At 37.5% G+C, this 27659-nt stretch overlaps 1 protein-coding gene and 1 long non-coding RNA gene across 2 annotated transcripts in view; one reads left to right on the top strand and one right to left on the bottom strand.

Moving 5' to 3' along the window:
* Positions 1-27659, top strand: part of LOC128640733 (mucolipin-2) — a 236447-nt gene that overhangs the window by 72409 nt on the left and 136379 nt on the right. The gene's annotated exons all lie outside the window — the stretch shown is intronic.
* Positions 405-3754, bottom strand: LOC128640818 (uncharacterized). The gene is made up of 2 exons (XR_008399395.1): positions 3709-3754; positions 405-1025 (listed from the first exon to the last, which is right to left on the bottom strand). It is a non-coding gene; the product is annotated as an uncharacterized LOC128640818 (long non-coding RNA).

The following is a 27659-nucleotide window of genomic DNA, read 5'->3' as shown; positions in this document are numbered from 1 at the left end:
TATGCAGATTTTTATAACTTCAGAACATTTGGTGAGGTGAGAAAAGAATGTGTTCAAGGACCCCTTTGGAATTTGACACGTGTGATACAACAGTTCTATCTCACTGAATCTCTATTTGAAGAAGTACTGCAAAACCCCCTCATGGGGGAAGGTGACACAAATAAAATTAAATACATTTTGCAAGGGGAACAATGCCAGTTTTCCATGTATGTTTGGAATGATTCATGATATATATATATTAAAATTAAGCACATTGTATTAGGTGGATGATTGCTGCAGGGGATATTTATATAGGAAATAAATTCAGATATACATAGAAATGATATATATGTTTTGAAAACACAAAAGATCTTACTTAACCTCTGTGTGTTTAAAAACATGAATAGATGTTTATGGACCTGAAGAGAAGTGATTATTAACATTTATTTTCTTATTTCAGATCTACATAGACAGGATTCACTTGGAATACAGTACAATACTGAATTAAAAATAAGCTATTATTCACATATAAATGCCAGGATACCGATAAAATTGTAATGCATTTTAAGCTACTAATTAGCAGTATTAAATTGCCTTGATATAATAAAATGTTAATAATATAACATATTTGGTATCAGAATAATAATAAAAAAAAAAATAACCTAATATTAACCATCTGTAATTGGGGTTATATATGATTAATGCAGAGAGTGTAATCTGATTAAATAACCATTTTATGAAAAAAAAAAATTAACTTGCTTAAAAATGTCAGAAATGCTGTATTGTATTGCTATGTTGTACTGTATGCTGCCACCTGGTTTTATGTTGCGAGAACTACAGCCAGAAGGTTCTTTCTGGCTGTTAAAAATGAAATTTCCAAGGGCCAATCCGATTTAGACTTCCCAGATAACCAATGGGAAGGTCAGCTCCCATAGTGCCACCCACATGATGTCATCAATGATTATATAATGGGAGTGTTGAATGCACAAGGGAGAGTTGTCTGTAACTTGTTGAAAATTAGTGATCTGATTTTGGCTGCGATATACCTGAAAAAAAAAAAGTTCACTTCAGCAAGGAGCTTAAAACTTATCCTTGATTTGTGCAAAAACCTTCTTTCAAATGAGATGACCTAAAGACCGCTACGAATTGGTTCAAAATTGGTGAAGTATATTGTATTTTAAATTGGTAGTTATAAGCCTAGGTATTGTTCAAATCTGTGTCTGAATTGGCTAAGTAACTCATCTATACAAGTTCTGATATTGTCGGTTAATTTTGTATTAGGATAAATTGCAGTTAAATAGCAGAATATATATTTTATCCTATTGTTTTATAAACACTGTTTAGAATTGTATTGCTTGGATGTTAAAGGTTTTTAGTCCCATTGTGTTAAATAAATAAGGCTGAATTGTGAAGGTATATTGTTCTGGGTTTTGTAAGAAGAATAGCATATCTTAAGAGTTGGTTCTAACGCATATAAACTTTTATTTAGTTTCCTTTTATTGCAAATATAGTTCAATATGTTTATGGATATTAACTAAATAAAAGAATTCAGATATTTATATTAATTGTATGGTCTAGTAGGTGCATGGTTGATAAGGGTTTCTATTTCTTTGTATTGTGTTTATAACCCTGCCATAAACTTATATATATTATTTGGATAGCACTGCTAAGATTTTCATAAATATACTGACATAATAATTGGAGGCACTTTTTCTGAGATTTATTAATATTCCATCATAATTGATATAATATATTTGTAAGTAAATAGAAATTATTATAAAAGAGAAGAAAAAAAAAAAAAAAAAATCATATTTCGATATTAATATTTTGAAGATATAATTTTTTTTTGAAAAGTTGAAATATTAATTTTCATATTTTGAGATTGTATTAATATCTTGAAATATTATTAAAGATTAATTTTGAAAAATTAATAAAAATATTAATTTTTCATATTTCAAAATTAATCAAAAATATTGATTTTTCATATTTTCAAAGTTAATCAAAAATATTAATTTTTCATATTTCGGAATATTAATTTTTCATATTTCAAAATTAATAATATTTTTTTTTTGAAATATAAAATTTTTCCTTCTCTCTTTTTACTGGTAAAAATTGTATTAGCATTTTAGTTAAATAAATACTAAACCAATACAATAATGTCTGTAGCCAGAAGTGACTCATTTAATTCTATACATAGCAATGAAATTGGTCCCATAACCATACCTATTACTAAAGGTCAGGTCCTTAAGAAAGATATCTTAAGTTACCTTAAAGGGAAGTTTAATATTGCAGGTGAATTAAATGATTTTATGGATATGCTTGAAACTAGGGCTAAAAATATTACCGTTAATAATATGTGGAATGAAGAGAATGAATTCTTCCAGGAATTATTAATGATTAATCAATGCGAAGCTCCCAAAAAGCGAGATGAACTAATACTAAAATCCTGGCCCCTTTTAATATGCATAATTGACGAAATGTCATTTTGTGTCACAGACAAACGATTGCAAATACAGGAGCTAGAAAATAGTATTCGTTCCTCGCGCAGACGCGAAGAGGGTTTAAAAATAGCCAAAAATAAAATGGATGAATTTGCCCAAAACCTAGCCACCTTAGATAAGCACAATATGGACTTAATCGCGCAGATACAAGATTTAAATAAACAGCTTGCGCAAAGCCAGAGAGAATTAAGCGATTTAAAAAGGTCATATCGCCATAATGAAAACCCCTATATTAGCAGTGAGAATAATACAGATAATGCTAACTCCTTTAGCGAACGCGTCAGGGACGAGGTACGAAAATATATAGAACAACATAGACAAATGACCCCTAACAGGTCAGAAGTAGATTTCCCAAATAGACAATCCCCTCAGGATGTAAATCCAGAGGACAGCTGTAGCGCAGCTGATGCGGGGGAGGGAAACTCTAACAGAGAATCCCAAAATAAGTCTGATAAAGTCTATGATTCCCATAAAATAATCACCTTCGTACAACGCGCAGTACCCATATTCTCCAATAAGGGAACAACATCTGTAATTGATCATTTACAAGCTTTTGAAAATGCGTTAGCTATAATGAATGTTACAAGTGAGAAATTGAAAATTGAATTTCTGCCTTGGGTATTTGACAGTAAGCATCACAAATTCTTTGTTTCACTAAAGGATATGAATATTCATTCCTGGAATGGGGTAAAACAACAATGCAGAAAAGAATTTGGGCAATATCGCACTAAAATTGCCGCGAAAATAGCGGTATATGGTTTAAAGTGTCGTGCAAATCAGAGTCCAGTCGAATTCCTTTCTGTATTGAAAAATGCGTACAGTATGGCTGAAGATAATCCCAGATTTGATGGCTCAGAATTTGTAAATTTATTTTTTGAAGCATTGCCTACACCCATCAAAATCAACTTAGCTAGAGATTTTGATGAGGACTGCTCATTGGAATGGCTGATCAAAGAGAGTACGAAGTTATACTCTATTCAGCAGTCCAGTGAGCAGGGGGTTAAAAAGGAGTCAAAACCCAAAATTGTGGCAGAAACTAGGGTGTCACCTAGCCCCCTCAATTTGGAGTCTAACAAGAGGACTTATGCAGAGGTGGCCAGTCAAAACAGGCCATCTCCACAGAGGTTTAATTCTGCCCCTCCCCCTACACAGGTTGAGGCGCAGGGAGACTATAACCAAAGTGGGGGACATAATCAGGTGAATAATTACTCACAAAGAGAATACTCACCAAATAATTGGTATCCGCGCAAGGGTAGATACAATAGACGGCGAAGATATTCTCAGGGTAATCAGACACCCCAGGTATATAATGCTCCCCAAAGTACTAATGCTGAACAAGCTGAACCCCAGGGGCAACCACGCCAGAATAGAAATAATGGCCCTGATTCTGAGGGAACCCAATGGTCCAGGAATCAGTACAATGGGGCACCAAGAGATAGGCCCAGGGGTAGAGGTAACTTGTACAATCAGGTAGATATGCTGTTTACCCAATTAAATCGGTTGAGCGAACAAATTGCTAATATGAGTCAAAAATCTACGGCTCAGCAACCGAACAATACTTTTTTAGGGGTACAGCCAGTGGTCAGCAGTGGACCACAGGCACAGTCATAAATACTGCAGTATCACCTGAAGGGGAGGGGAGAGATATACAAAATGTAGTAATAAATATTAATGATACTAATCATGTTATCTCCCCACAGACCGGAAACGGACAAATTAGCTGTGACAATGAGCGACATCAGCCGGGAAAAATTAACCAAACTTTTCCTCTGCAGTGTTCTCTTAACATTATTTCCACAGATGCAGTACACAAGAACCCAGCTGACCTTGTCATAGGGGAAACAGGTAGGTATGAAATTTCCTCTGCATCGAATGACACAGCGGATCCAGGTAAAACGTGGCGAAGCCCACAGATGTACAAGAATGCAAATTTTATGTGTGAAATGATAGAAACTGCAGGAAGATATTATGTACTAGTTGAGCTGCAAGATTCAGTCTCCAACCCTATCAGGGGATTAATTGACACTGGGTCACAGGCAACTATCTTATCCCACAGGTACTACACACAGCTAAATGAGCTAACACCCCACAAACCCAAAATAAGAGAATTTGACGGTTCTCTAATAGGTGTTGGGGGTGACTCCCTAAAAGTCTACGGTACTGCCTGGTTAAAATTTAAATTGGGGAACAGGGTCATAAGACACCCTGTCATTATAGTGGATCTGCCAACTGATCGTTTAATTATTGGTAGTGATCTCCTGAAGCGATTAAGCACCATAATTGATTGCATAAATAATGTAATTTGGTCACAAGTTAAACGGCCTATCAATTATGAAAAATCTGGTATATCTCGCACCCGACATAGCTGTCACGTGGTGGAAGAGAAACCAGATGCTGTGGAGATTCATTTCAGGAATAACTCTGTACCTGAAATCACTATCCTACAAATAGATGATCAGACTCCTTTTAGTGGCTCTGATGGTAATACTTTTAAAATTTCGCCTGGAAAGATAGCGAATATTTCCCTAGATGGCGATGTATTAACCATATCACTCCACAAGGGGGATCATAAAATCCCTAAGGGGGGAGGCCACACTCAATACCTCACAGGGATTGAGAGAGTTAAAGAGGATCTATTTATCCCTATACAAGTGCATGACCTTGGTAAAACCGAGTATGCTAAAATAAACTTAAAACAGGAAGCTAGCTATATAAGCGAAGGTTTATTAGCGCAGATAGCTGAACCTAAAGTGATTAAATATCTTTCTCCCCAAGACCACAGTGTCAGCAACCTGGATGACAGGTCTGAAAGCTATAACATCACAGCTAAGTGCTTATTATCTATCTCTATAGGAAATAAGTCAGTGAAGCACCTGTTTTTAGTTTTAAATACTCCCCATAATCAAATATACATTGGCAATGATATCTTACATAGATATGCCATACAAATAGATTTGATTAATTCTTGCCTCTGGAGCAGGTTAAAGGGGGACCCTGAAGTATTTCAGGATGAAAATGCAGCCCTGAAATCAAACCAGCAATTGCCATATGCTGTGAATATGCAGGTATCTAGCGATGTTATAATTCCTGCTGGGGCTGATAAATTTCTTTTACCCTTACAGGTAAAGAGAGGGCAGAAATTAAAAACTTCTGAAACACTGATTTGCCTCTCCCATAGAATACAAAATCTGGGTGTCACAGTGACTTACACTCCTATGGTGAATATTGGAACTGTTCCAATACATATTATTGTGCATAACATGACCCCACAGGATATAACATTATCCAAGGGAACTACCATAGGATATGCACTGGAATCAAGTTATTACACTTTTGGATTCCAGAATAATGTAATTGGGCTAATACCTGAAGGATACTTAACTGAAGAACAATTAACAGAACAATCCTTTGCATCTATGCCAGAGGGTCTATTTAATATTCAGTCTATTTATCCCTTCAGCTCAGAGGAAGGCATCTGTAAAATTGAAGAAGCCTCTCTAGTGTTTGATCAGCCAATCAAACAGCAAGATTACCCCAATACCCAGAGTCATGGGAGCAATGTAAATTATAATCAAGGGGATCTCACCTCTAGGTTGGAAGAAGCCTATGAAATAGGACAGCCTGAAATCTTTCCAGGATTTCAGCAAATAGTCGAAGAGCAAATATCCTTAGCTAATGGCTGTTCCAGCAATGATGAACGCCAACAGCTGCGAGAACTCCTGATGGAGTACAAGGAAATTTTCGCTAAGGATTCTTATGACTGTGGTACTACAGACTTGCACATTGCAAGGATACAAACAGATCCTAATGCGCCACCTGTATTTGTCAAACAATACAGACTTCCCTTAGCCTCATATGATTCTCTTGCAGAGATCATAAGGAATTTGGAAGAAAGAGGTATTATCAGACAGGTGCACAGCTCTTATAATAATCCTATTCTAGGTGTCCTTAAGCCCAATGGACAATGGCGTTTGTGTGCTGATTTAAGACAGCTAAACAAACGAGTATACATGTCTGGCTGGCCTGTACCATACATTGACCAGTGCCTAGCACAAATGCAAGGATCCAAAATATTCACTGCCATTGATTGTGCACAGGGATATTGGACCATAAAGGTACATGAAGAGGACCAATATAAGCTAGCATTCTCCTTCCAAAAGGTTCAGTATGCATTCCAGAGACTTCCATTTGGATACATAAATTCTGGACATGAATTTGCTGTATTCATGCATAAGGCTATGCCTGACGCACTGGAAAGGGGGACCTTATCTTATGTTGATGATGTTTTAATCAAAAGCACAGACTTTGAAAAACACATCACAGAACTTAAACACGTCCTCAGCCAACTTAAAAGGGCAGGTGTCAAATTATCCCTGCAAAAAGCTCAATGGTGCCGCACTCGTGTAAACTTCTTGGGGCATGAAGTTACCTCTGACGGATTAAATCCCCAGAAGAAAAAGGTGGAAGCTATAGTGAATTCTAAAAACCCAACTAACTTAAAGGAATTGAGATCATTCCTGGGTATGACGAATTATTCTCGCAAATTCATTGATAATTATGCGGAATTAGCTAAACCACTACTACTTCTTCTAAAGAAGGATGTGAAATGGCACTGGAGTGAGTCTCAAGAGACAGCCATCAGAGAGCTGAAGAGAAAACTCACTCAAGCACCTTGCTTAGCGTACCCTGAAGGTGGTAAACCTTTCTACTTAGAAACAGGGTACACAAATGTAAGCATGAGTGCTGTGTTATACCAAAAGCATGATAATTTGAACAAAGCCATTGCTTATGCAAGCAAAAATCTATCCCCAGTAGAAATAAAGTTTAACGATTGCGAAAAAGCCCTCTTATCTACTGTATGGGCTCTACAAAATTTCCGCAGCTATATACAGGGCGAGAAAATTATTGTAGAAACGGCCCACCAGCCTTTGCTATATTTGCAAAGTGAGAGAATAAGAGATGGGAATTTGTCTAATAGCCGCATAACAGCGTGGACTCTTTCCTTGCAAGGCTGGCCATTAGAAATTCGCTACAAGCAGAATAAAAAGAATCCAGTCGCACAAGGACTTGCTGAGCTCCACGACTGTACTGATAGAGATCCTGGGGAAGAATTATCAGAAGATGATTTTCTGGAGGAACAATTGCTTTCCCCATATAAAATGTACAATGAGGACCATTGCCAAACACTACCTTGGGTGTATGTTGATGGTTGTTCTTACCATGCCACTATTGATAATGAGCGCAGATTAGTTGCTGGCATTGGTATAACTGGGGCAAATGGATTCCCAAATTTATCTATAGGTTTCAACATTGGACCAAGATCCAGTCAAGTTGCTGAACTAACTGCTGTTTTCAAAACCATTGAAATGGCTATTGAACATGGTATTCATAAATTTGTGATCATAACTGACTCAAATTATGTGCGTGACAGTTTTGTTGAATACCTGCCAACTTGGAAAAGAAATGGCATGCAGAAAAGCAATAACAAACCAGTCAAGCATGGCAAATTGTTCTGCGAGATTGATAATCTGGTAGTATCCAATGATTTAACCATACACTGGAAAAAGACCAAGGGTCATTCCAGAGTTTTAGGTCCTGATAAGGAAGGCAATGACCTTGCGGATTCATTAGCCAAACAAGGAGCCATAACTGGAGAACTCCTTAATATTGACCATTTAATGGGTGCAATTCAGGTAGAAGCCATTACCAGAAACCAGGCAAAACAACAGAGTGAGCCTAATTTGGTACAATGGAGTCAGGATTCTCCTAGTGAGGACCTGATCACTAGTCAAAAAGAAGACCCCATTGTAGGCATCTTCTATAAACACATAGAAGATCCTGAAAGCAACCCCATCTCAAAAGATGATTGCATTGGCAAAGAAGATCTTAGAATCTTAATGAAATCTAGATCACAATTCAAGTTACAGGATGGTTTGGTAATTAGAACCTCCAAAACTGGCATCCAGCAGTGGGTAGTACCCACCAAGTTCAGAGGTCTAATGCTTCAACATGCCCATGATGCTCCCACATCTGGTCATCGTGGTGCCAAACTCACGTATGAAATATTACGTGATTATGCTTTTTGGCCACACATGTTGAAAGATGTTCAAACCTACTGTCAAGGGTGTTTAATCTGTCCACAGTTCCAACCCACTGCACCAACGCATAGAGCGCCATTGCAGAAAAGGGGGATAGTAATGCCATGGTCAGATATACAAATTGATTTTATTGGCCCGGTAACAAGATCATCAAGAGGTAACAAATACATGTTAACCGTAACATGCCTGTTCACTAAATGGGTAGAGTGCATTAGTGCACCTAACAATAGTGCTGAAACATGTGCAGCATTGCTCATCAACCATGTATTTTCCAGATTTGGTTTGCCCCAAAGAATCGAATCAGATCGGGGGACCCACTTCACTAGCGAAGTGATGACAAAAATGTGGAAAATACTAGGGGTTAAAAGAAAGCTCCATATTGCTTATAGAGCTGCCTCAAGTGGTGGTGTAGAGCGTTACAACCAGTCCATTGTTAAAATCCTCAAAAAGTTTGTGAGTGAAACAGGTAAAGACTGGGATGTAAAACTACCTCTAGTCTTAATGGCATTAAGAGCAACTCCAGGTAGTGCTACCAAGATGTCACCTTTTGAACTGATGACTGGTAGAAGAATGGTTCTACCTCAGCATCTACTGTACCGTACATCAGACCAAAACTTGATAAACGCTGCCAATACACATCAATATGTGGAGAACTTAAGAAAGCACCTGCAATATGCCTTTGCATTTGCTCAAAGGAATTTAGAAAGAGCCGCAACTGCCACTAAAACCTATTATGATCTCAAAACATCCAAAAAGGAATATGAAATAAATGATAAAGTTTATCTTTATAACTTTGGAAGAGGTCAGGTTAGGGAGAAGAAATTTCTTCCCTCATGGAAAGGTCCTTTTGTCATTACTGACAAAATATCTCCAGTGGCCTATAAAATACGGATCCCCAAAAATGAAGGTTTCATAGATAAATGGGTACATATCAATCAATTGCGGGCATGTCATCCCAGATCCCAACTACAAGTCATAGAGGGAGAATGAAGTGTCATATCCCCAAATGCACTAAAGACATACTGTAATTTAAAGATGCCTAACTGATAAACATGAAAGCTCAAAATAACAAACTTTCTTCATAAGAGACTGTCTATGAGGTATACGGTTGATCCTCATCAAATACCACTGACTTTAAGCCAATTCAAATACATGTGTCCTACATCTATTTGAAGTTGGAAGGGGGATTTATGTCAGAGTATATGAATATTATGATGAATATTACATATGTGTACATATATATATATATATATATATATATGTATATTTTATACACTGTATATGTTAGATGAGACCTCAGGATTAATTGAACATGAGTTTGTTGAACACAGCTTCTAATACACGTCTATCAGGATTGACGATCAGTAGAGCCTTTTTGAAGCATGACCCCTGTAGTGTAAAACACACAAACATTTCTTTTCTAAAGGAAATAGCTCAGTGACCCTATTCATTTGACTATATATGCAGATTTTTATAACTTCAGAACATTTGGTGAGGTGAGAAAAGAATGTGTTCAAGGACCCCTTTGGAATTTGACACGTGTGATACAACAGTTCTATCTCACTGAATCTCTATTTGAAGAAGTACTGCAAAACCCCCTCATGGGGGAAGGTGACACAAATAAAATTAAATACATTTTGCAAGGGGAACAATGCCAGTTTTCCATGTATGTTTGGAATGATTCATGATATATATATATTAAAATTAAGCACATTGTATTAGGTGGATGATTGCTGCAGGGGATATTTATATAGGAAATAAATTCAGATATACATAGAAATGATATATATGTTTTGAAAACACAAAAGATCTTACTTAACCTCTGTGTGTTTAAAAACATGAATAGATGTTTATGGACCTGAAGAGAAGTGATTATTAACATTTATTTTCTTATTTCAGATCTACATAGACAGGATTCACTTGGAATACAGTACAATACTGAATTAAAAATAAGCTATTATTCACATATAAATGCCAGGATACCGATAAAATTGTAATGCATTTTAAGCTACTAATTAGCAGTATTAAATTGCCTTGATATAATAAAATGTTAATAATATAACATATTTGGTATCAGAATAATAATAAAAAAAAAAATAACCTAATATTAACCATCTGTAATTGGGGTTATATATGATTAATGCAGAGAGTGTAATCTGATTAAATAACCATTTTATGAAAAAAAAAAATGAACTTGCTTAAAAATGTCAGAAATGCTGTATTGTATTGCTATGTTGTACTGTATGCTGCCACCTGGTTTTATGTTGCGAGAACTACAGCCAGAAGGTTCTTTCTGGCTGTTAAAAATGAAATTTCCAAGGGCCAATCCGATTTAGACTTCCCAGATAACCAATGGGAAGGTCAGCTCCCATAGTGCCACCCACATGATGTCATCAATGATTATATAATGGGAGTGTTGAATGCACAAGGGAGAGTTGTCTGTAACTTGTTGAAAATTAGTGATCTGATTTTGGCTGCGATATACCTGAAAAAAAAAAAGTTCACTTCAGCAAGGAGCTTAAAACTTATCCTTGATTTGTGCAAAAACCTTCTTTCAAATGAGATGACCTAAAGACCGCTACGAATTGGTTCAAAATTGGTGAAGTATATTGTATTTTAAATTGGTAGTTATAAGCCTAGGTATTGTTCAAATCTGTGTCTGAATTGGCTAAGTAACTCATCTATACAAGTTCTGATATTGTCGGTTAATTTTGTATTAGGATAAATTGCAGTTAAATAGCAGAATATATATTTTATCCTATTGTTTTATAAACACTGTTTAGAATTGTATTGCTTGGATGTTAAAGGTTTTTAGTCCCATTGTGTTAAATAAATAAGGCTGAATTGTGAAGGTATATTGTTCTGGGTTTTGTAAGAAGAATAGCATATCTTAAGAGTTGGTTCTAACGCATATAAACTTTTATTTAGTTTCCTTTTATTGCAAATATAGTTCAATATGTTTATGGATATTAACTAAATAAAAGAATTCAGATATTTATATTAATTGTATGGTCTAGTAGGTGCATGGTTGATAAGGGTTTCTATTTCTTTGTATTGTGTTTATAACCCTGCCATAAACTTATATATATTATTTGGATAGCACTGCTAAGATTTTCATAAATATACTGACAGCCCTCTTCCCTCCCCCACCTCCATCTTAAGTACTGGCAGAATTTTTTTTGTATTGTATATTTTCTGCAGTGTAGGATCCCCCCTCTACCTTTTTGCTTCCATCTTGAGTACTGGCAGCTTTAAATTATTGCATTTTTATTTAAAAAAAAAAAAAAAAAATTCCGTAGTGTAGCTGCCCCCCTCATTAGCAAACCCTGCTCCCAGATCCCTTTACAAACATGGATCCCAAATAAGATTCCCCTCTCCTCCTTCCCACTCACTGCCGTGATGTAGCGGTCCCGCCCTCCACCCGCCTGCTCCAGCAATGGGCTGCCCATTCACCTCCCTCCAAGCCCTTCTACACCACCAACGATCTGCACTATCGCTGGCCGATACAGATGCGACCGTTTTTTTGTAGGATGTGCCTGGTACGTCCTTGGTCGTTAAGGGGTTAATTACATATTGACCTTTAATAATTGGAGAAATGCTTTTTTTCATTATATGTATAAATAAATGGGATATGACGCCATGGTCATGCGCGCATATCCATGGGCCCTTTAAGAAGAAATGTGAGGACTTAATTTCCTCTTAGTCGAGATTGTCTACCTCCCATGTGTGCATGCTTGTAATTACATAATCTCATTCCACACATTCTTTAGAAATATATGTGGAGTGCGATTACTTAATTGTGCCCATACGCACACAGAGGTAGCAAATCTTGATGCAGAGACAAAGAATGCATGTGTGGGGGGGTCTCAAACTCAAAAATTTGGTGCTAAGCCCAGGAAAATCAAAAACATTTCTACACCTTTTAAATGAAGTACCAGGTACTAGCTGTGCACAAGCTTATATGTAGCCGTGGCACAGCTTTTTACACTAGCATTAACATCATGGGAACAAAGCTGTACAGACAGGGAGCAAGCCGAACAATATGAGAGCAAGCAGGAGACTGTGAAGACAATCATATGTTTCTGACACTTAAGAGCTTGTTTAGGGAGCTTGAAATGCACACACAATTATAATAAAAAAATATGCTTTATTTACAAGTCTTATTCATATGGACTATATTTGCGAATGCTGTAGAAAACATTAATGCATAAATAAAGTGTACACTGTCCCTTTAAATGATTATATTCACTATATTAGTGAGGTTTTAGCTTGTTGATATCCTTGCAAGCATCTGCGCTCCATCAGCTGGAGGTAAAGGTGGTCCTTTTAGCTTTTTTTTATTTCTTCACGGACTTCCCTTAGGAGTGGCCACTCTGTTACCCATTTAAGGTACGGGTGTTTATTACTCAGAAAAACTATCCTCAGAAAGAGAATCCTCCAAATCCCAGGACCCTGCTGCTGTGGCAGAGGCTTGAGCACATTTATGCCTTTTTATGGGAGATTTTTTTTTTTTTTTTTTTTAAATATTTATTTTATAACAATAATGGATAACAAAATAATGTACATGTCTTTTTACCACGCAGGGCAATGATGCAGATCTTCTGCAGCGACACAGTTTTACAATGTAGTATAAACATACAATGTTAATGTATTCACATTATTGTTTTTTTTTTTTTTTTTTTTTGTTAAAGACATGAACCACAACAGCCACATAAAATAAACAAAAAGAAAAAAGCAAAACTCTAGACTTAGAGAGGGTATTAACAATACCATATAGTGAATGCTTATTATGATATCTTCTCACTTGCTTCCCCTTCCCTTACTTATAATATCTTCAAAAGAAAAAAAAAAAAACACATTACATTTTACATTTCATCTCGTAATACAATACATTATACATTTCAAACAAAGAAATTAATCAATCATCAGCGATTCGTTTGAAAACTGTGACTGAAAAAAGAAACAGGGAAACAGAGAGAGCAATACAAATGAAGTAGGTCTTCATATACATCCTTAACAAGCTCAACTTAATCATCTCTATTAATCTTGAATTACAACCTAACTTACATCGCCTTCTTGTCCCTTAAACATATCCTAATCCACATTATAACAGAAAGATAGGGGTCTGCTGATTGAAACCTTCCCTTTACCCTCTGTTAACTTGTTCACCCAGACATCCTAACATAGTTCTACTTATCTTCAGGAAGACCGAAATATTCTGACCTAAAGCTGTCACCTGCTACTATAATGTCTTGTATTACCTATATCAAACTGGTCTGGTCCCTTCAACAAAATCCCCACACACACACAGCATTTATTCCAAAAAAAAAAAAAAAAAAAAAAGAAGAGAGGACAAACAAAACAAAAAAAAACAAAAAAAAAACAGGACAGAACAAAACAAAGAAAAAAAAAAAAAAAAAAAACTCACCTGTCCCTCTCCCTCCCCCCCACCAATCATCACTCCCCGATGTTACTGTCATTATCGCTTGACCACTCCCGTGGAAACCTCCCCGCAAGAATGTTTTGCATAACAAAAGTAGAACAACTCAGTGGTTTAACCAATTGAATTTGAGTAGTCTTTGGTAATGCTTTAACTACTCCTTCCCATTTAGTAAAAAATAACTGTACTTGCTCACTATTCAGGTTCTGTATATTATACTGTTCTAATATCATTTGCGCAATTACCGCTTTCTTAAATTCAGAGAATTTCGGTGAATGTGTGGCTTTCCATGTTTTCAGTATGATATTGCGGGCTAAAATTAATATTGTATTAATGAGTTTATAATTTTTGGCGATGGGAGAATACCTAACTAAAAAGAAAATATCTTGCGGATTTATTCTAACTCTTGTTTCTATTACTTCATTCAGCCAATGGCATACCTTACTCCAGAATTGTATAACCTTAGGGCATAGCCACAGGCAATGTAAGATTTCTGCACGCTCTTTACTGCACCTTGTGCAAAAATGAGTTTTTTTATACCAAATGGTCAGCTTTTCAGGAGTGATGTATACATCATATAATATTTTTAAATGTGACTCTCGCCATGCCGTGGGAACCCAGTTATCATTGATTAACTTGAGGCTCTCCTGTATAACTGATAGCTCAATCTCCAGAAAATATCTTTGCCATATTAAGTGTATATACTTAATTTGTTTTAATATGCTATGAGTATTCAATATGTTATAAAAAGTTGAAATTGAAAATCTACCTGCTTGATATATTTTTATCCCCGTCGCAATTGGACCGCTAGTCCATTTGGCTTTATATTCTCTTTAAATATCCATTACGTAATGTCTAATCTGTAAGTACGCGAAGAAATCTTTATTCTGTATTCCATATTTACAGGCGATATTATTAAATGCCTCTATTATTCCATTCTCTGCTAATAGCTGATTAACATATTTTAATCCCTTGTCTCTCCAGCCCTGGAATACTTGATTATTATATCCCGGTTGAAATCCAGGGTTCCCTTGTATTGGTAGGAATTCTGTAACATATGGATTGATCTGAATTTCACCACAATATTTTTGCCATGCTTTTATAATGTTCTTGAACGTCATTAAATTATCTACATTACCAGGCAATTTCCGGATTGGACAATGCAATATGGCCTTAAACTCAAAGGGAGCAATGATACTGGATTCGCATTGGTAAAAAGTAACATGTTCTATTTCAGTGATCCAGTCAATGGCATATTTTAATAGGGTAACCCAGTTATAATATTTGATATTTGGAAAAGCTAGCCCTGCTGCTAGATTAGTGTTCATTAATCTTTTTATGGCAATCCGCGGTTTTCCCCCTTTCCATATAAACTTAGAGCATATCTGATTAAACTTATTAATATCTGCATTTTTAAGAATTACTGGTATGTTTTGTAAGAAGTACAGCATTTTCGGGAATAATATTGTTTTTATCAACATAACACGTGCTATTAATTAAATCGGCAAGTTACTCCAAGAATCTAGTTTATTTTGCATTTCCTTCAGACAACCTGAGATGTTCAATTCATACCATTCTACTGGATTGTTACTTAGAATTATACCTAAATAATTAATCTGTTTAGTTTCCTTAAAAAGGGTGTTTAACAGTGACTCTTAATGCTTTCGTAATCCAAAGCAACTCTGATTTGGTCAGATTAATTTTGTATCCTGAAACTAAGCCAAAGAGTTGAATATTTTCTAGAAGCTTCGGCAGGCTAATTTTAAGATTACTTAAAAACACCACCAAGTCATCCGCATACAATGACAGAATAAATTTTTGTTTCCCTATACAAATTCCTTCTAGTTGCTCACGTAATGCAACGGCCAAAGGCTCAAGTGTAATATTGAATAATAGAGGGGATAATGGGCACCCTTGTCTTGTGCCTCTGTGAAGGGAAAAGAAATCTGTAATTGAACTGTTTATAATAATAGACGACATCGGCTTACTATAAATTAGCTGTACAAAATTACCAAAGTGACCAGTAAACCCAAATTTTTCAATTGTGGTAAACAAATGACTCCAGCTTATATAATCAAATGCTTTTTCTGCGTCGAGGGTTAGTATAGCGGAATCCATCATTTTCCTCCCCTTTTCTTTGATCTTATTCCAGAAGTAGTCTAGGATAAGCATAGTCTTCCGCATATTCTTAACCGGATTCCTCCCTTGCATAAAGCCTACCTGATTTTCATGAATAATCCCTTTAAGTAAAGGTTGTAGTCTATTAGCTAGAATTGTTGTTAACAGTTTATAATCTGAGTTTAGTAATGATATGGGCCTGTAAGATGATGCCTTCTCTGGATCCTTATTTTTTTTCAGAATTAATGAAATATAAGATGCAGTAAAATATTTAGAACACCCTGCTGGAGATCTATAGTAGCTATTAAACAAGCTACATAAGGTGGGGGTTATTTCTTCATGCAAAATTCTATAAAATTCTATCGGGAGACAGTCTGGCCCTGAAGCTTTATTCAATTTGGCGTGTTTAATGGCATTACTTACTTCTTGAATTGTAATTGGTGAATTTAAATCTTGTAATTCCTCTTGCGAAACTCTAGGTAGATTTAACTTAGACCAAAAAACAGCCCCTTCCTTTGGATTGGCGGGTTCTGCCTTGTATATTTCCTAGAAATATTTATAAAAGACTTTCTTTATATCCTCAATCTGAGTGTATCTTTTATCATTCTGACTTATAGCTGAGATCACGTTACTGCCTTTGGGTTTAGAGATTCTAGCAAGAAATTTTGCTGCTCTCCCAGCAAACCCTCTATATAATGCTTTTTGCCTTAACCCTTCTTGAGTAGCCTTCTGCTTTAGGAATGTATCTCTCTGCGTTTTAGCATTAATATATTTCCTCCATATTTCCTTATTTCTAGAAGCTATATATGCATTGTAGTGATTCCTCACTGTATTTGACAGTTGCAGCTCTTTCTGTTTATATTTTTTTTTTAATCTGGATAGATATTCCTTAACATTCCCTCTCAGTACCGCTTTTGCAGCCTCCCAATATATTTCCGTTTTCTCAGCATAATTCTTATTATAACTATGATATTCTGCCCACTTAATCTTTAAAAAATTCTCGAAGTTACTATCAGATAATAAATATTTAGGGAAGAAAATACTATTGTTGCCCCCCCCCCCCCTTTTAAGAGCACTAGTCCTAAACTCCATAGAAATAATTGCGTGATCTGACAGGATAATATCTTTAATGTCAGTCTTGCATTCAAGTCCCAACAGCCTTTCTGCTATTAGAAACATATCTATTCTGGAGAAACTTTGATGGCTTGGTGACACACAAGTATATGTCTTGAGATCTGGATGCTGGATCCTCCATATATCTCCCAATCCCAGTTGATTGCATAATTTATGAAATATGCGAGTCTTACTATCCCTCCTAGCCAGATCTTTTTTGCCTGCTCTGTCTATATTGGGATATGGAGTTAAGTTAAAATCCCCGGCCATTACCAGGTTTTGTCCCGTATACTCTAACAATCTGTTTATAACTTCATTCCAAAATGTACTATCTAGTGAGTTGGGCCCATACATATTACATATTACAAATGGGATTGTATTAATTCTTATTTTTAAAATTTGGTATCTGCCTCCAGCATCATTTTCTACCCCTAAAACCTCGTGGGGCAGCTGTTTGTTAACAAGAATTGCTAATCCCTTTTTCCTACCCTCCCCTGTTAATGCAATTACTTCCCCCACCCATTTAGTTTTTAATTTAGCTATTTCAGATTCTTTTAAATGGGTTTCTTGTAACATAACCAAGTCCGGTTTATATAATCCTAATTGTTTAATAATAGCTTTCCTTTTCATTGGTGAGGTTATCCCACCTACATTCCATGAAAGAAAATTCACTGATTCAGAATCCATTCTTATTCACCCACATAAGGTGGCTGGGAGAGAGCATACCACATTTCCACAAGAGCATTCAAGAGACAAGGGGCTGAGATGGGGAGGGGGAGGAGAGAAAGAGGGAGAGGGGAGAGAGAGAAAAAAAAAAAAAAAAAGGGAACAACCGACTCATCCACACCATAAAACCATTCCATTTCAGCAAGAACCAAAAGCATACAACTTATTAAATTCAGCCTTGACCTAACTACCTCTATGTATACTTATTCAATCAATACCCTGCTCTTTGCAGAAAACCTGTGCTTCTTGAGTATTATTCATTACTTTCTGCACCCCATCAATTGTAGCAATTAATTTGGCCGGATATACCATTTTAACATTAAAATTTGCATTTAGAAGTCTGGAGCAGAACGGAGACATCTCTTTCCGTCTTGCTGCTGTTTCGCTCGAAAAATCCTGGAAAATTAATAACTTGTGCTGATGAATCGTGAGTGGGTATGCCTTCCTATAGTGTCTAAGAAAATTAACTTTATCTTGGAAGTTTAAAAATTTAAGAACTATAGGCCTAGTACTAATATTGTCCTTCCTGATGACTCGTGATGCCCCTGTCCTGTGTATCCTCTCTATAGGCCCTGGCACATCAGTCTGAATTCCTAGGCTCTGGGGGAGAGTGACCGTAGCAAAATGCATGAGGTCTAAGTAATCATTATTTTCTGGGAGACCGATAATTCTGAGATTGTTGCGTCTTGATCGGTCTTCCAGGTCCTCTACTCTAGCTTGTAACTTGTCGAGCCTCATTTTATGCTCAGTATTAATTTGTTCATATAAGTTTAATTTATCCTCTGTCTCTGAAACTCTGGTCTCTACCTCCAGCAGTCTTGTAGAAAATTGTCTAACCTCACTCGTAAGACTATGTATATCATGTTTTATCTCTAGCTTCAAGCTGTCCAATTGTGGCGTAATTGCCTTAGTAATTTGTGTAATCAGTTCTTGCATATCCATATTGCCCTCGCTATGTGTTTGAGATATTTCCAATGCCTGTTCCGCTCGTTTAGGCGTTTTTCTTTCTCTTTGTTTAACTGGCATATTAGGAGAAGAATTCCTATTTTGTACAATGAATTTATCCATGTACAGACAAAGTTCAAAAACCCCCAAGAGGCCACTTGTGCAAGTAGTTCCACACTATTCCTCTTGTGTGGATATACAATTATGTGAATATAACCGTGTTTCAATATTCTTACTTGTGTAAATTAGCTGTGTATGTATTGCTACCTATTGATTGTGTACCCTATCCTCCTTACTTAGGGGAGAGAGAAAGGAAAATCCGTAAAATTTATGTGATTAAACTTATGGAGCTGCAACCAGCTCAGAAAGTGCAACAACAAAAAAAAAATAAAAAAAAAAAAAATGTGTGTGTATATATATATAGTGGAAGAGAAACAACACAAACACACACAGATTTGTGCTTATAGTGAAAAGCTGATGACAGCTAAAAAAAAAGGTGTTGGGAAAAAAAAAAAAAAGTGGCCTAATTAGATAGTTTCTAGACTTTATATATTCTTGGAACTCTCGTTTGTTATAATGCCTAACCTAGACAGACACCTAGCTGTAAAAAAAAAGAATAAAAAAAAAAAAAAAAAAAAAAGAAAATTTCACATTTGAATATCTCAAGGTATAGTAGCGCAATTAACAGTATTGAACAATTCTATGCCCCCTATGAATTTAAGCAAGACAGATATTTATCTTACTATTCAGCTTATTCCTTCCTATCTGAATAGTTACCTTAACTCTTTAGATGTGTTATTCCCTTAGCACTATTTACTTTGTCTCAATTTTAAATCACCACATATGAAAATGTAAATAGACTAGTAGACTTAATGTAATTCTGATCAATATGTACACCTTTACCACTAAATCTGTCTTAACAAGGGAGTGCCCCCTTTAACCACTTGCTTTAAACAATTAGTCTTATGCAGCTGCAATTGTAACAAACATTCAATGTGTCTCAAATGGCAATAATATGAACAATAATATGGGCAAAAACACAAAGTATCAGAAAGTCAGCCCAAGGATATTTATGCAAGCAAATAGCTAGCTTGCATCAAAGAATGTGTGTCTTCTGGGCTTAATTAGTTTAACATAGAGACTTCAGAAAATCCCAAACATAGTGTACAGGAAAATAGTTAGGGCTAGATAATTAGGGAGCTTGAGGGAGCAGCATACCCCATGTAACAACAGCAAAATTAGCTACAGTTCCCATCAAACACCCACTATAACAGTGAATAGCCCCGGTATCTTACGATCTGATGCAGTCCTTCCAAAATCCTATCTGTATCCGCAGTTCAAATACATCCAGGATACTGATCTAGCTATTATTAGTTCCAGGTAGGCCGTGCTCACCCACCAGCTTGCCTGACGCTCACTATCCACCCTCTGGAAATAACTGTGTCTGGGCGACTTCCCCGTCAGGACTTGACTGATACTAGTCCCCGTGTACTCTGAGATGTGGATCCGGTTCTCTATTTCCCAGTCTTCCAGCTTTCGCGCTACCCACAGCTCCGGAGCCAATAGCCACCACACCAGATCAGCCTTTTTCATAAACTGCACAGGCAGCAGTTTATCCTCCACGGACCGCGGCCATCCTTCACTGACCCGTGTGCTTGCTATCGGGGTAATACTTCAGCGCCTCCTCAACACACCTTATCCCGCTAATATACAGGTGGTTAGACTCTGCCGCCAAGTTAAAATTTAACTGCCACAGTCGCAACTTCCAGACAGATGGTTTATTGCCGGGCAACAGCTCCTTCCATATCGTGCGGTAGTATGCACCCCATAGGCTTAAGGACCCATCGCTGTCACACCTTGCACATTCCTGCCTTAGGCAATGGCCGGCCTCATGCTCCTTATACACAATAGGCAGGGGGCCGCGGGATTTGCCCGTCCCCCTGCTTCTGCAAACAGTTCACCTGTACGGTATTGGAGCCGGGCGGCCAGTCAGGTCCAGTCCCTTATTCTTTTGTCGGGTAGGCGGTAGGTTGCTTTTACCACTGCAGGTACACTCTTACTGCTTTCCAAATTGTTAGAAAGGCTGTTCACGTAGCTAATGTGAAATTGCTTCAGCCACGAAGCTAACAGCTGCCAATAGCGGACTTCCACTCCACGGATCTCCTGATCCTATGCCCGGACCGAGGTACCTCCCCCGGCCAAGGGACTCTTGGAGGTGCGGGCAGGTGGAAAGCTTGGAGACAGGAGAGACACAGCACCTCACTTGCTCCACCCTCAACGGAAGTCTTATATCTTTATGGGAGATTTTAATTGCTTTTGGGCACTGGTTTTCAAACCTGTCCTCAAGCCTCCCCAACAGGTCAGATTTGCAGGATTACCTTGGATGAGAGCAGGTAAAATAACCATGTTTACTAACCAGCTGATTATTTCACCTGTGCTCCACTTCAGATATCCTCAAAATGTGGCATGTTAGGGAGGCCTGAGGACAGGTTTGAAAACCAGTGCTCTAGGGTTAGAGGAAAATCCTTTATTTTTTTTTCTTTAAGGCAGTGGTGCCAAAGCAGCCTTACTCTTTTTCTAGTGCCGATTCAGTTGCTGAAATCATTTCTAAGGAATGGCAGAAGCCAGGTATTCCTTTTTTGTTCTATCCTCCAAATTAAAGCCAGTTTCCTCTCCTCTCTGTTAGATGCATGAACCTTAGGAACAGTTTCCCAAATCTCTGTACTATTTCCAATTTGGCCAGGCGTACTGCTATTCCTTCGGAGGATAGTTCCTCCTTTAAGGATCCTTTAGACAGGAAACTTGAAGGTTTTCATAGGCAATCCTTTCAGCTTGCAGGTTTCATGTTTAGGCCTGCAGTTAGTGTAGCCTTTGTCGCTGATGCCACTTCTGTGTGGTGTGACAATATGTCATAACTTGTTTCTGGGGAAACCACTCTGGATGAGAATCTGGGTCATATTAGTCTCCTGAGAACAGAAAGTTCCTTTATTTGTGATGCAGTAGTGGAAATGATTTGCATCAATGTTAAGAATTAGCTAGACGGCCATTCTTGGTCTTTTGAAATGGTTTCTAAACGCAGACTGCTTTTTCTCTCCTTCCAGGGTAAATTTCTGTTTGGGTGTGGACTGGGTGCTAGTATTGCCAAAGTCCCAGGGGAAAGGGAGCGTTTCTGCCCCAGGATAAGAAATCTAATGCAAAGCCTAGATCTACAGTGAGTTTTCACACCTTTTGCCAATCTAAGTCTCAGATGCCGCCTCCTGCTCAGAGATCGGACTACTCTGAATCATCCTGGGAGTCTAACTTTTATTTGGCCCAAAAGAAATCATCCAAGAAGTTTGACCCAGCTCCCAAGATTGCATGAAGGTGCAGCCCCTGTACCAGACCAGTCTCTAGTTGGGGGCAGATGAGTCTCTTTCGGGAGGCCTGGGAGATATGTTTAGGATCCCTGGGTATTAGTTTCCCCAGGGTACTGAATAGGTTTTAATTCAAGACCTATTTGGGAAAGATTCTTCCTGCCTCGAGTGCCTCAAGATCCTTTTAAAAGACCAAGCTTTTTTGCCTTGTGTAAGAGATTTGGAAGTAATGGGGGAATGATCCAGTTCCAACTTAAAGGGACACTGAACCCAATTGTTTTCTTTCGTGATTCAGATAGAGCATGCAATTTTAAGTAACTTTCTAATTTACTCCTATTATCAATTTTTCCTCGTTCTCTTGCTATCTTTATTTGAAAAAGAAGGCATCTAAGCTTTTTTGGTTTAGAACCTGGACAGCACTATTTTATTGGTGGATGAATGTATCCACCAATCTGCAAGGACAACCCAGGTTGTTCACCAAAAATGGGCTGGCATCTAAACTTACATTCTTGCATTTCAAATAAAGATACCAAGAGAATGAAGAACATTTGATAATAGGAGTAAATTAGAAAGTTGCTTAAATTTGCATGCTCTATCTGAATCACGAAAGAAAAATTTTGGGTTCAGTGTCCCTTTTAAGAATTAAACCAGGGGTTTTATTCAAATCTCTTAATAGTACCAAAAAGGAAGGTACTTTTTGGCATCTTTTTGAATCTCAAAATATTGAACACATTCCTGAAAGTTTCTACTTTCAAGATGGAGACAATTCATACTTTGATTCCTTCTGCGCAGGAAGGTCAGTTTTTCTACCATACACTTAAAAGATGCTTGTTTGCATATCCATATTCACAGGGATTATGTCAAGTTCCTGAGATTTGCTTTCATAGACTAGCATTATCAGTTTGTGGCCCTCCCTTTTCGTTTGGTTACAGCGCCCAAAGTTGTTACAAAAGTACTATAATTGCAGGATTTCTGTAGTCCATATTCCAGGGGTGGCCAATTAGGAGGCAGACTTTCTAAGTCACCAGTCTCTTCACCCAGGGAAATGTTCTCTCTAAGGGCTTGACCAAATTGTGAGGCGTTGGGGTTTGCCTGAGAGAGCATTCATAGACTTCCATTTAAATCAGAAACTTCACCAGTATTGTGGCAAGTCTGATAGATGCCCTAGTGGTTCCTTGGTCATTCACACTGATTTATGTTTCCGCCTTTTTATGTTGCTATACAAGTTAATAGCCAGAATCAAGCATTAACAAGCCCTAGTAATTCTGATTGCTCCAGCCCAGCCTGTGATGATGTGGTTTGCAGATATGGTGCAGATATCCTTGTGTCGGTCTTGCAGGCTTCCTCTAAGAAAGGCTCTTCACGCTCAAGGTCAGTTCTTTTATCAAGATCTCAAATCTCTGAGACAGAATTACGCATTCAATCACCATGCCGTTCAATTCAGAGATTTTTCTGACAAGGTTGCTAGCTTCAGGCTAGGAAATCGGTTACTAGATTTTATTTTAGGTTCTAGAAAACCTTTTTTTGCGTGATGTTCTTGCAAACATTATAGTTGGAATTATTTTAGAATTCTTAGAGTTCTTGAGTTCCTGCAAGAAGACTTAGATACAATTGTATTAGCCAGTTCTTTGAAGGGTCCGATTTCTGCTCTTTATGGTTAGTTTCATAAGAAGACTACTACAATGCCTGGCTTTCAGGCCTTTGTTCAGGTTCGGATTAGAATAAAACCTGTAATTCTTCCATTTTCTCCTCCTTGGAATCTCTATCTGATTTTGGGGGTTCTTCAAATCCCTCCTTTTGAGCCAATGCATGGTTTGGATCTTCAGCTTTTGTCTTGGACAGTACTTTTTCTTCTATTTCTTCTGAAAACACATTCCTGCTTTTCAAATAAAGATACTAAGAGAATGAAGAAAAAATAATAGGAGTAAATGCGAAAGTTGCTTAAAATTGCACGATCTGTCTGAATCATGAAAGAAAAAAATTGTGTTTAGTGTCCCTTTAAAAGCTGTGTATACAGCAATGCTATGGCATAAAGGGAAACGGCTTATAAGCAGATTGAAATAGAATTGTGAGACATTGTAAACCACATTTGTGTTGGTGTGTGGGGCGATATTTTGACTCGTCTAACTCATTGTGCAGCCTATTAACAATTATATTCTCTCTTAAATAAAAAATATATATAATATCCAAATCTGGAGCGCACTCTTCAATATCTCATCCACCAAGTTACTATAGTAGCAATATTTTTGAAGAAAACCTCTGTATTCCATCAATTGCTTATAACTATATTATTGATCATTTTTCACACACAATGTTTAGTGTAATCCTACTTTGATACATCACTAGCCTGGTTATAAGCAAGTATATGGTTCCACTGCCACCTTCTGATCATTTTGTATAATGCATCCTTTGCTTCACTTTAGTGGAATAAACGTGCTTGAAAAAAATTAACAGGGAAATGTAAAATATCAAAATAAGTTACATATTAACCCCTTAATGACAGACCATTTTTCAATTTTCTTACCGTTGAGGACCAGGGCTATTTTTACATTTCTGCAGGTGTTTGTGTTTAGCTGTAATTTTCCTCTTTATTTACCCACACATATTATTATATACCGTTAAATGGACTTTCTAAAGATGCCATTATTTTCATCATATCTTATAATTTTTCTATAATTTTTTTTTTATAAAATATGTTGAAAAGATGGGTAAAACACTTTTTCTAACTTTGACCCCCCCAAATATGTTACACATCTATAACCACCAAAAACACCCATGCTAAAAAGTTTCTAACTTTTGTCCTGAGTTTAGAAATACCCAATGTTTACATGTTCTTTGCTTTTTATGCAAGTTATAGGGCAATAAGTACAAGTAGCACTTTGCTATTTCCAAACCATTTTTTTTTCAAAATTAGCAATAGTTACATTGTTACACTATCTGTCAGGAATCCTAGGCCCATTTTGGTATATTTTATGCCACCATTTCACCGCCAAATGTAATCAAATAAAAAAAAAAAATTGTTACTTGTTTCACAAACCTTTTCACAAACTTTAGCTTTCTCACTGAAATTATTTACAAACAGCTTGTGCAATTATGGCACAAATGGTTGTAAATGCTTCTCTGGGATCCCCTTAATTCAGAAATAGACATTTATGGCTTTGGTATTACTTTTTGGTAATTAGAATGCCGCTGTGCACCACACTTGTATTATGCCCAGCAGTGAAGGGGTTAATTAGGTCACCTGTAGGGTTAATTTTAGCTTTAGTGTAGAGATCACCCTCCCTGCCCCCCTCAAACAGCTCTATTCCCTCCCCCACCTCACAATTGTCGCTGCCATCTTAAGTACTGGCAGAAAGTCTGCCAGTATAAAAATAAAGGTGTTTCTTCTACAAGATATGACAAGTCCACGGATTTTATCCTTACTTGTGGGATTTATCCTCCTGCTAACAGGAAGTGACAAAGAGCACCACAGCAGAGCTGTATATATAGCTCCTCCCTTCCCTCCACCTCCAGTCATTCTCTTTGCCTGTGTTAGTAATAGGAAGAGGTAAAGTGAGGTGTTAGTTTTAGATTCTTCAATCAAGAAATGTTTTATTTTAAAATGGTACCGGTGAGTACTATTTTCTTCAGGGAGAAATCGTCAGTCTGGATTCCTAAGAGGAATGAAGAGATTATTTTCTACCCTGATGTTGATGATCTTAGCATACGTTATCTAAGATCCATTCTGGTTCCCACAGAGCTTCTGAAGGTAGTGTAAGAAAAATCTTCAGTGTGGAGAACGGTGTCATGCTACAAGCAGCATTGAGGTATGTTCAGTCTTTTATTTCTGAGGAGACTTGTTATATCAGAACTGGCTGACATTATTCCCTACAGGGGAAGGGGTAAGCAGTAGACCTATGTGAATTAGGGTGGTACTGTAATTTACGTTTTGTATATTGATTACTCTGTTATGTGACTCAATATGGGCTTGACACTGGGAGAGGCAGCTGAGAGACTTATTTTATTGCTTGGCATAGTGATATGTTTGGGGGAAGACATTAAAGGACCACATGGCTTATTATAACCGCTTCCCATGTGGTTATGGAGACTGTTGATGCGACACCCATGGTGGGCAGGGCCTATTTTGCACGCTCAGGTGCGCAGTTTTCTCCTCTCTAGAAGGCAGCAGGCACTAGCTCCGGTGGGGCCTATGTTTGAGTTTTCAGTCTCTGGATCGTTATTAACTCAGTCTTGAGTACCCTGGGGGCAGGTAGGCGCCACAGCAGAGTTGTGGTGAGGTGCAGGGGCTGTTATCGTTGTTTAAGACCTACTTATAAATAAAGACACTTTAAAATGTGATTTAACATTTTCTCTCAAATTGTGCAATCATTTTTGGCTAATTTTAAGTTTATTATCATTTTTAGTGCTGAAAAATCATTTTTGGTGCTATACAGAAAAATTCTTTGAATCAATAAATAAGGTTAAAAGCGACTATTGTGGCAAGGAGGAGTAGAACAGACTGGGTATACCGTTCTCTTCTCCTCCTAATTTTAAGAAAATGTATCCCATATTGGACACCATTCGGGACTCTTGGCAGACAGTCCCTAAGGTGGAGGGAGCTATATCTACCCTGGCTAAGCGTACAACTATTCCTATTGAGGACAGCTGTGCTTTCAAAGACCCTATGGATAAGAAATTGGAGGGTCTTCTAAAGAAGTTATTTATTCATCAGGGTTTCCTTTTACAACCGACAGCCTGCATTGTTCCAGTTACCACTGCTGCGGCTTTCTGGTTTGATGCCTTATAGTCTCTTAAGACTGAGACTCCTTTAGAGGATATTTTAGATAGAATTAAGGCTCTCAAGCTGCCTAATTCCTTTATTACAGATGCGGCCTTTCAAATTGCTAAATTGGCGGCTAAGAATGCTGGTTTTGCTATTTTAGCGCGTAGAGCGTTATGGTTAAAATCTTGGTCTGCTGATGTGTCATCTAAGCCAAAGCTTTTGGCTATTCCTTTCAAGGGTAAGACCCTATTCGGGCCTGACTTGAAGGAAATCATTTCTGACATCACTGGAGGTAAGGGTCATCTCCTATCTCAGGATAAGACTGCTAAATTGAGGGGTAAACAGAATAATTTTCGTTCCTTTCAGAACTTTAAAGGAGCACCCTCTTCTTCATCTTCTTCCGCCAAGCACGAAGGGAATTTTGCTCAGGCCAAGTCCGTCTGGAGACCCAACCAGGCTTGGAACAAGGGTAAGCAACCCAAGAAGCCCGCTGCTACTACCATGACAGCATGAAGGGGCGGCCCCCGATCCGGGACCGGATCTAGTAGGGGCAGACTTTCTCTCTTTGCCCAGGCTTGGGCAAGAGATGTTCAGGACCCCTGGGCACTGGAAATCGTGAACCAC

This window comes from Bombina bombina, chromosome 10 (genome assembly GCF_027579735.1).
Source record: "Bombina bombina isolate aBomBom1 chromosome 10, aBomBom1.pri, whole genome shotgun sequence".
NCBI lineage: Eukaryota > Metazoa > Chordata > Amphibia > Anura > Bombinatoridae > Bombina > Bombina bombina.
This window is presented reverse-complemented; position numbering and strand designations above follow the sequence as displayed.